The sequence below is a fragment of the Balaenoptera borealis genome (assembly GCF_965194805.1).
Source record: "Balaenoptera borealis genome assembly, chromosome: 21".
Lineage (NCBI taxonomy): Eukaryota > Metazoa > Chordata > Mammalia > Artiodactyla > Balaenopteridae > Balaenoptera > Balaenoptera borealis.
The window spans coordinates 18,842,003-18,852,820 of record NC_138880.1 but is presented as its reverse complement, the minus strand read 5'-3'; the positions used below and the strand labels follow the sequence as shown (position 1 = coordinate 18,852,820).

At 37.9% G+C, this 10,818-nt stretch overlaps 1 long non-coding RNA gene across 1 annotated transcript; it reads left to right on the top strand.

Annotated features, from left to right (window-relative positions):
* The first annotated feature begins 4,586 nt into the window (after window positions 1-4,586).
* Window positions 4,587-6,332, top strand: LOC309619576. The gene is made up of 2 exons (XR_014239043.1): window positions 4,587-5,064; window positions 5,416-6,332. It is a non-coding gene; the product is annotated as an uncharacterized lncRNA (long non-coding RNA).
* Window positions 6,333-10,818: the final 4,486 nt, after the last annotated feature.

Genomic DNA, 10,818 nt, shown 5'->3' with positions numbered 1-10,818 from the left:
TTTACCAAATTCATTGATTAGCTCTAGTAGTTTTCTGGTAACATCTTCAGGATTCTCTATGTATAGTATCATATCATCTGAAAACAGTGACAGTTTTACTTCTTTTCCGATTTGGATTCCTTTTATTTCTTTTTCTTCTCTGATTGCTGTGGCTAAAACTTTCAAAACTATGTTGAATAATAGTGGTGAGAGTGGGCAACCTTGTCTTTTTCCTGATCTTAGTGGAAATGGTTTCAGTTTTTCACTATTGAGGACGTTGTCTGTGGGTTTGTCATATATGGCCTTTATTACTTTGAGGAAAGTTCCCTCTATACCTACTTTCTGGAGGGTTTTTATCATAAATGGGTATTGAATTTTGTCAAAAGCTTTCTTTGCATCTATTGAGAGGAACATATGGTTTTTCTCCTTCAATTTGTTAATATGGTGTATCACGTTCATTGATCTGCATATATTGAAGAATCCTTGCATTCCTGGGATAAACCCCACTTGATCATAGTGTATGATCCTTTTAATGTGCTGTTGGATTCTGTTTGCTAGTATTTTGTTGAGGATTTTTGCATCTATGTTCATCAGTGATACTGGCCTGTAATTTTCTTTCTTTGTGACTCTTTGTCTGGTTTTGGTATCAGAGTGATTGTGGCCTCGTAGAATGAGTTTGGGAGTGTTCCTCCCTCTGCTATGTTTTGGAAGAGTTTGAGAAGGATAGGTGTTAGCTCTTCTCTAAATGTTTGGTAGATTTCACCTGTGAAGCCATCTGGTCCCGGAATTTTGTTTGCTGGAAGACTTTTAATCACAGTTTCAATTTCAGTGCTTGTGATTGGTCTGTTCATATTTTCTATTTCTTCCTGGTTCAGTCTTGGAAGGTTGTGCATTTCTAAGAATTTGTCCTTTTCTTCCAGGTTGTCCATTTTATTGGCATATAGCTGCTTGTAGTAATCTCTCATGATCCTTTGTATTTCTGCAGTGTCAGTTGTTACTTTTCCTTTTCCATTTCTAATTCTATTGATGTGAGTCTTCTCCCTTTTTTTCTTTATAAGTCTGGCTAATGGTTTATCAGTTTTGTTTATCTTCTCAAAGAACCAGCTTTTACTTTTATTGATCTTTGCTGTCATTTCCTTCATTTCTTTTTCATTTATTTCTGATCTTTATGATTTCTTTCCTTCTGCTTACTTTGGGGTTTTTTTGTTCTTTCTCTAATTTCTTTAGGTGTAAGGTTTGGTGGTTTATTTGATATGTTTCTTGTTTCTTAAGGTAGGATTGTATTGCTATAAAGTTCCCTCTTAGAACTGCTTTTGCTGCATCCCATAGGTTTTGGGTCATCGTGTTTTCATTGTCATTTGTTTCTAGGTATTTTTTGATTTCCTCTTTGATTTCTTCAGTGATCTCTTGGCTATTAAGTAGTGTGTTGTTTAGCCTCCATGTGTTTGTATTTTTTACAGATTTTTTCCTGTAATTGATATCTAGTCTCATAGTGTTGTAGTCAGAAAAGATACTTGATAAGATTTCAATTTTCTTAAATTTACCAAGGCTTGATTTGTGACCCAAGATATGATCTATCCTGGAGAATGTTCCATGAGCACTTGAGAAGAATGTGTATTCTGTTGTTTTTGGATGGAATGTCCTATAAATATCAATTAAGTCCATCTTGTTTAATGTATCATTTAAAGCCTGTGTTTCCTTATATATTTTCATTTTGGATGATCTGTCCATTGGTGAAAGTGGGGTGTTAGAAGTCCCCTACTATGATTGTGTTACTGTCGATTTCCCCTTTTATGGCTGTTAGTGTATGCCTTATATATTGAGGTGCTCCTCTGTTGGGTGCATAAGTATTTACAATTGTTATATCTTCTTCTTGAATCGATCCCTTGATCATTATGTAGTGTCCTTCTTTGTCTCTTGTAATAGTCTTTATTTTAAAGTCTATTTTGTCTGATATGAGAATTGCTACTCCAGCTTTCTTTTGACTTCCTTTTGCATGGAATATCTTTTTCCATCCCCTCCCTTTCAGTCTGTATGTGTCCCTAGGTCTGAAATGGGTCTCTTGTAGACAGCATATAAATGGGTCTTGTTTTTGTATCCATTCAGCCAATCTATGTCTTTTGGTTGGAGCATTTAATCCATTTACATTTAAGGTAATTATTGATATGTATGTTCCTATTACCATTTTCTTAATTGTTTTGTGTAGGTCTCTTCCTTCTCTTGTGTTTCCTGCCTAGAGAAGTTCCTTTAACATTTATTGTAAAGCTGGATTGGTTGTGCTGAATTCTTTTAGCTTTTGCTTGTCTGTAAAGCTTTTAATTTCTCCGTCAAATCTGAATGAGATCCTTGCTGGGTAGAGTAATCTTGGTTGTAGGTTTTCCTCCTTCATCACTTTAAATATGTCCTGCCACTCCTTTCTGGCTTGCAGAGTTTTGCTGAAAGAGCAGCTGTTAACCTTATGGGGATTCCCTTGTATGTTATTTGTTGTTTTTCCCTTGCTGCTTTTAATATTTGTTCTTTGTATTTAATTTTTGATAGTTTGATTGATATGTGTCTTGGAGTGTTTCTCCTTGGATTTATCCTGTGTGGGACTCTCTGTGCTTCCTGGACTTGATTAACTATTTCCTTTACCATATTAGGGAAGTTTTCAACTATAATCTCTTCAAATATTTTCTCAGTCCCTTTCTTTTTCTCTTCTTCTTCTGGGACCCCTATAATTTGAATGTTGGTGTGTTTAATGTTGTCCCAGAGGTCTCTGAGACTGTCTTCAATTCTCTTATTTCTTTTTTCTTTATTCTCCTCTGTAGTAGTTATTTCCACTATTTTATCTTCCAGGTCAGTTATCCATTCTTCTGCCTCAGTTATTCTGCTATTGATCCCTTCTAGAGAATCTTTAATTTCATTTATTGTGCTGTTCATCATTGTTTGTTTGCTCTTTAGTTCTTCTAGGTCCTTGTTAAACGTTTCTTGTATTTTCTCCATTCTATTTCCAAGATTTTGGATCATCTTTACTATCATTATTCTGAATTCTTTTTCAGGTAGACTGCATATTTCCTCTCCATTTGTTCGGTCTGGTGGGTTTTTGCCTTGCTCCTTCATCTGCTGTGTGTTTCTCTGTCTTCTCATTTTGCTTAACTTACTGTGTTTGGGGTCTTCTTTTCGCAGGCTGCAGGTTTGTAGTTTCCGTTGTTTTTGGTGTCTCTCCCCAGTGGCTAAGGTTGGTTCAGTGGGTTGTGTAGGCTTCCTGATGGAGGGGACTAGTGCCTGTGTTCTGGTGGATGAAGCTGGATCTTGTCTTTCTGGTGGGCAGGTCCACGTCTTGTGGTGTGTTTTGGGATGTCTGTGGCCTTATTATGATTTAAGCAGCCTCTATGCTAATGGATGGGGTTGTGTTCCTGTCTTGCTAGTTGTTTGGCATAGGATGTCCAGCACTGTAGCTTCCTGGTCTTTGAATGGAACTGGATCTTGGCGTTCAGATGGAGATTTCTGGAAATTTTCCCCGTTTGATATTACATGGAGCTGGGAGGTCTCTTGTGGACCAGTGTCCTGAACTTGGCTCTCCCACCTCAGAGGCACAGCCCTGAAGCCTGGCTGGAGCACCAAGAGCCTGTCCTCCACACGGCTCAGAATGAGAGGGAGAAAAAAAGAAAGAAAGAAGAAGATAAACTAAAATAAAATAAAGTAAAATGAAATAAAATAAAGTTATTAAAGTAAAAAAGAATTATTAGAGAAAAAAAATTTAAGTTATTAAAAAAAAAAAACGGACAGACAGTACCCTAGGACAAATGGTAAAAGCAAATCTATACAGACAAAATCACCCAGAAGCATACACATACACACTCACAAAAAGAGAAAAAGGGGAAAAAATAATATATCTTTGTTCCCAAAGTCCACCTCCTCAGTGTGGGATGATTCATTGTCTATTCAGGTATTCAACAGATGCAGGTGAATCAAATTGATTGTGGAGCTTTAATTCGCTGCTCCTTAGGCCTGTGGGAGAGATTTCCCTTTCTCTTCTTTGTTTGTACAGCTCCAGCGTTTCAGCTTTGGATTTGGACCCGCCTCTGCATGTAGGTCGCCTGAGGGCGTCTGTTCTTCGCTCAGACAGGACGGGGTTAAAGGAGCAGCTGCTTCGGGGGCTCTGGCTCACTCAGGCGGGGGGAGGGAGGGGTACGGAGGAGGCGGGGCGAGCCTGCGGCGGCAGAGGCGGCGTGACGTTGCAACAGCCTGAGGCGCGCCATGCGTTCTCCCGGGGAAGTTGTCCCTGGATCACGGGACCCTGGCAGTGGCAGGCTGCACCGGCTCCCGGGAGGGGCGGTGTGGAGAGTGACCTGTGCTCGCACACAGGCTTCTTGGTGGCAGCAGCAGCAGCCTTAGCGTCTCCTGCCCGTCTCTGGGGTCCGCCCTGATAGCCGCGGCTCACACCCGCCTCTGGAGCTCGTTTAGGCGGCGCTCTGAATCCTCTCTCCTTGCGCACCAGGAAACAGAGGCAAGAAAAAGTCTCTTGCCTCTTCGGCAGCTGCAGACCTTTTCCCGGACTCCCTCTGGCTAGCTGTGGCGCACTAGCCCCTTCAGGCCGTGTTCACGCCGCCAACCCCAGTCCTCTCCCTGCGATCCGACCGAAGCCCGAGCCTCAGCTCCCAGCCCCGCTCGCCCCGGCGGCTGAGCAGACAAGCCTCTCGGGCTGGTGAGTGCTGCTCGGCGCCGAGCCTCTGTGCGGGAATCTCTCCGCTTTGCCCTCCGCACCCCTGTGGCTGCGCTCTCCTCCACGGCTCCGAAGCTTCCCCCCTCCGCCACCCGCAGTCTCCGCCCGCGAAGGGGCTTCCTAGTGTGTGGAAACCTTTCCTCCCTCACAGCTCCCTCCCACTGGTGCGGGTCCCGTCCCTATTCTTTTGTCTCTGTTTTTTCTTTTTTCTTTTGCCCTACCCAGGTACGGGGGGAGTTTCTTGCCTTTTGGGAGGTCTGAGGTCTTCTGCCGGCATTCAGTAGGTGTTCTGTAGGAGCTGTTCCACATGTAGATGTATTTCTGATGTATTTGTGGGGAGGAGGGTGATCTCTGCGTCTCACTCCTCCGCCATCTTGAAGGTCTTCCTGTCCCATAAGATTCTGATGCAGTACATCTAGTATGAGGCCCAAAATTTTTCATTTATGCCAAGCAATTTAGGTGATTCTCACGTAGTATCATACTTTTTAAATGTTAGTTTAAAATGTGATATATAACTCAGAAAATATAGTAAAAGAAGCAACAAGGGAATTAACATGATACACTAGAAAATACTTAGAACAGAAGAAGGGAATAATGGAGGAATAGAGGAATGAAAAAAACCTAAGACATATAGAAAATAGCAAAATGGCAGGCATGAATATTATCTTATCAGTAATTACAGTAAATGTAAATGAATAAAACACTCCAATCAAAAGGGATATATTTTGAAGCTCCTCCTCCCTAAAAATCTTGATAAAATGTTTACCACCAAATTATGCTTATAGAAATTAGACCAAAATATATAGAGACAAATCATATTATCTAGGCAGAAAGACCCACTGTCATAAATATATCTCTTCTGAAATTGATTCAAATATTTGATGATCTTTACTTAAAATTCCAACAGGGATCTTTGTGGAGCTTGCCAAGTTAATCATGGCTGAATGTGTAGACTAAAGGAAACGCTTATATACTGCAAGTGGCTATGGACTTTCTGCATGTACTTTAAAAATTTAGTGTGGCATTCTCTGGTGGAGTTAAAAATACATATATACTTTGCATCTACAAAATCCTAGAGAAACTGTTGCCATGTATACCAAGTGACCATCATCAAGAGTGTTCATTGCAACTTTGTATTTAATAGCAAAAGAAACCCCCTAGAAATAATCCTAATGACTATCACCAGAAAAATAAGTAAATACCCTGTCTTATAATCATCTAAAATAATAATATACAACGATGAAAATTAAGGTATCAGCCCTTCACTAGTCAGCATGGCTAAATCACAAAAACACAACATGATAGCATACATACAGTATGGTATCATTTATATAAACTCTATAAACTTACAAAACCTAACTCTATATCTTTAATGGACATACATGTGTAGTCAAACTATAGTGAAAAACATGAGAATGAGTAACACTAAATTTAAATGATATTAACACTTTTATGAGAGAAAAAATTTATGAAGGAGTGGCAGAAAGAGGCTTCCAGGTCTTTTTAAGTACTCAGTTGCTTAATCTGGGAAGTAGTTCCATAGGTTTTTACTTTATTATTCTTTATACTTTAAGTATACATTACATATTATTTTTCATGTTTGAAATGTCACATACCAAAAACAGTTTCCAGAAAAAAAAGAAAGAAACAGAGTAGTTATATTAGCATTCTTGTTGGTGTGGGAGTAAGATGAAAGGGGTAATACATTTTAATCAGAAGAACCAGGCAAGTTCAGGAAACAGAGGTAGCACAAAACAAGAACTGGGGGGCAAAACTGTTCACCTTATTTTAGGGCATTCCCTTCCCTATTAGCAGAATTATCCCTCACAAAATGAGTACCTTACATTTGAGTCTTTACAAAGTCTCTCACAGAGTAGAACACTCTTAATTCTTTATTTTGAACAACAACAACAAAAATAAAAAACCTTTTGGAGGAAAGATATAATAGCTGAAAATTACCTCAGTCTGTGATACTTTTAAATAGTTATTAAGTTCACCAGAGGAAATCAGCAAGACAAGGATTGAGGGATAGTCACAACCCTACTGGGAGCATCTACTGGCAACAGCCCCTCCGGACATTATCGGAATGAGTCCTAAGAAAATATTAAAATTCCAAGAGTCATGGACTCTTATTTACAAGATGAAGGATTTTGAAACTTTAGTTAAAATTTAGACTCAATTTTGATGAAAGAATGTAAAAATGCAAATTTCAGTAACCATTGCAAATTGTTGTTTTATGTATTGCTAAACAAAGGCTCGGAGATTTAAGTGGCATGGTAAATTTAAGTAAATTTAAATTCACTGATGATTCCTTGTTGATCATCTTTGCTGCCTGTAGCTTTATTTCTTTTTTCAACAAAGTATGAAGAGAAATATCCCCGCCTTTGGTAAAGGTATTTGGGTTTTATGCTTGCAGTGTTTTGAAAGAGTATAACATTGCCTAAAAGAAATTTTTCTTCACTACGACTGGATGGCAGTACATGACGCTTATAAGTAGGCCATAAAAGCTTTGAAATATACATCTTTTAAAAATATATAAAAACTTTAACTTACGTCTGATAATTTTCTCCCAGATTATATCCTTAAACCATGCTTGTGTATGTGTTGGGTGACATATGACTTCATTATTGCTATATAGCTCTGGTTCAGGCCAGCCCTCATGAATTCCAAAGAATAAGTATTTCTCACTCTAAACCCTCAACTGGTACAAAGGTTTCTGAATCATCAGAAAAGGTTGGTTTTGCATCTTCTTATACCTGAATGTAAATTCTACAGTTCAGGATAAATACCACCTGCTGATAAGTTATTTCCTTATTCTCAGTTTTTTAATTAATTATATGGTAAAGTGGTTTTAGCAAACTCTTGAAAACTATACCACAAATATTACTTGTAAATTAAATAAATAAGTTTACATTTCAACATTAAAATCCAAAGTTATAAGCACACCACTCTATGTATTGTCTGATAAAATGTGTGTTAGCCATAAATAGGTAGAATTTGGCAAGATATACATTTACATTGAAATATGGTTTCCTTAGATATTAAATTGTAGACGTGATTAAAAAGTGGCAAAAACGAAAAATTTTAATCAAATTTTATAATATACAGTTTTTATATGAAAAAAGAAGTATTGAATATCTCTTGCTAGAAACAGTAGTATTCTGCTTAATAGTCTACTGCTTACGCATGTAAAGTAGATTGCTTAAATTATAGACATTCATATAGAAATAATCATGTTTGGCAAAAGTCCATGACCATTTTCTTGAGATTTACAGAGGAAAAGATGCATGTTTCATGATATAAAAATATATTGTTAAGATAATATTTACTTTATTTCACTTCTTCAAGCATCTCATAAAATACTAGTAGTTAATTTTGGAGGTTAAATATTAATATTTATAAGACATTTGTCTTTGTTATTATGATATACCCTTGCTAAAATTGTTAAGATATATTTGGCCAACATAATAACTCTCTACAGAATTTTTTCAGAAAGGGGAAAAATTAAAATGGTTCTCAAGACTTGATTATTTAAAAGTACTTGCGTTGTACACTTCAAAATATTTAAGGGAAAGAAAAACTTTGAGAAACCTATTTTGAAAGCTAGTATTTAAAATAGAACCTGGAAAATCCAGTGCTTTAGGAAAACAGAGATAAACCCAGAGGGATGCCCTTTTATGCCAAGAGGTAAGATTTTCTCCAACTCGGGGCTCTCTGATCCCCTACTGTACATAGTTTGAGTTCCATATGTGCCATATTCTCATCTTTCTACAGAGGAAGAATTATTTTACATTTTCTGTAACTATGATGAAAGATTCCACAAAATAGAGTATGATAAGTATAGTTCTTCTGTCTTTTGTTTTTAATTAAGCTAGTTCTTGTGCTTCGTCTTTTTCACTGTTACCAAGCAATGGAGTCCCCATCAACCCAGATCCTCTTCCACTAACAACTGTTAGGGCAGGATAAGAAAATTAACTGTTATATAGTAAGTAGGCACTTGATAAATGTGCACTGAATTAAATAAGAACTTTATTGTCAGGGTCCTCATATCTAAATTGTCTCTTTTGTGCACACTGAGTTTCAATGAAATTTTTTTTAAAACTTCCTTTTCTTGTGATTTTTTGGAGATCCCTTCCATAAAGGTGTTTTTACTGAATATCTGTTCTACCTGTGAATTGCCAGAAACACAGTCAATTTGAATAATATAGAACATAGGAGCATAAAAACAACAAAAGCAAAGAAAAAGAGGATGAAAGAGATTTTTAGTACTTTTATTGCTGGATTTTTTCCCCAGAACTTTTTAGATATTTCTCTTTACCTCAGAGTTATTAGAGCATGGCAGGAAGTCTTTTGTTATTATTATTTTCATTTGAATCTGCAGGTGCCTTGATCTTGGAGTTTCCAGCCACCAGAACTGTGAGAAAATTTTTCTGTTGTTCATAAGCTGCTTAGTTTATGGTATCTCATTAAGTCAGCCTGGAAAGGCTAAGACAGGAGCTTTCCAAAACAAGGGACAAACCACTCCAGGGATCTAGTTTGATGAGAACATGAAAACTTTTGTTCTCACCACTGACCTCTAAACCTTAGCACATCCTGAGAGGTGTGTGCACCTCTGGCACACACACGTATGTGTTTGTATGTATGTGGTGTGCACATATGCACGTGTTTTTATGAGTGTGCCTCACTGCATCTGCTATCCAAGTCCCTGATGCTGCAGCTCAGCTCAGGGGCCCAGAGCCCCTTTGTGCAACTATCACTATTATTACTGCCACCAGCATGATGCTTGCTCCTTACTCCATCTGTCTTGTGTCGAATACCCAATGAGTTAAGTCTGGCACCAGTGTGTCTGATTAGCAAAGTTGGGATCACATACCTTTGTCCTAGAGAGGCTGGAATTAAGTACCAAGAGCGCAGGTTTCCTCCCCACTAAGATTCATAAAGTGGGAATTCCCCGGAGAGGATTGGAGGTGCTGGTTCTCTGCAGTGGATATTGCTTGCTGTCCGTAAAATCTGTTTTCTCCTTTTCTTGTACATGTGACTGAACTACATTTCTTTATTATTTTTCTTTTATATTTCACTGTAACATGCGTCTGAGGTCTTTCTAGTGGCACGCGAGCAGAAATAACACGTGCACCTTGCAGGCTCAGGCTAAAGATAATGGGCAGGGCTTTTCTGACCTTACGGTCAACCAGAAACCAGAGCAACTCAAATTTGACCATATAATGACAGTTTCCTAGGGGACTGCAAAGCAATAAGACAAAAAAGACTCTGTCCTTGAGTTACTGTGTAGAGAACAGCCCCCTGGCAATTGGAACTCCATTTCAGTCTATTACGTGGGAGGAAGATAAACTTCCACCCTCTTTAATCCTCTCCTCTATTACAGTGTCCTGTCCTTACCTTGACAGCCTCCAAAACCAATCACTAGTAGCTAGTAGAGTGTTCTATGTTTAGCTATATTTATTTCACCTACTGTAAGCCTATGTTACTGGTCAAAAAGAAACCAGTGAACTGTAGTACGAACTTTAGTTACTATTTTTATTTTGTTTGTTCATTGGAGATTATTCAATTTTAATTTACATTTCAATGTAACCTGTTTCTTGAAAAACTGTTTCTGAAATGCCAAATGTATTTTCAAGTGTACACATTGTGACCTTTCTTTGTAATACACTCATGATTCTTTAAATTATAAAATATTTCTAGCCTGTATTAGTGTTTTGGAAGATATGGTTTTAGATTCCAAACCATTTGATCACCCTGCACTCTTGCATGTAGTATTTCTTCAGGCCCAAATATCTTCTCATCGTCCTTGTCTTATTAGCAAATTCTTATTTATCGTTGAAAGCCCAGGTCAGATGCAATCTCCCATAAATTCCCCTATAAGCAGTCTTCTGTATTGTCTCTGTCCTATCTCTGTATTTGTACATTATTCTATTTTCACAAGCCCTGGATATTTTTAATCGTTTCTTTACATCTCTGCCTCCCATATTGAATTATGAGTGCTGGTGAATAAGCTCCATTATGCCTTTATTTTCTGATATCTTCACATTACAAATATTTTCCAGTTGAACTTCATTACATTATAGTGAAGCCATTAGTACACTCCTATAACACAGCAGTAAGCACACTTTTCACTT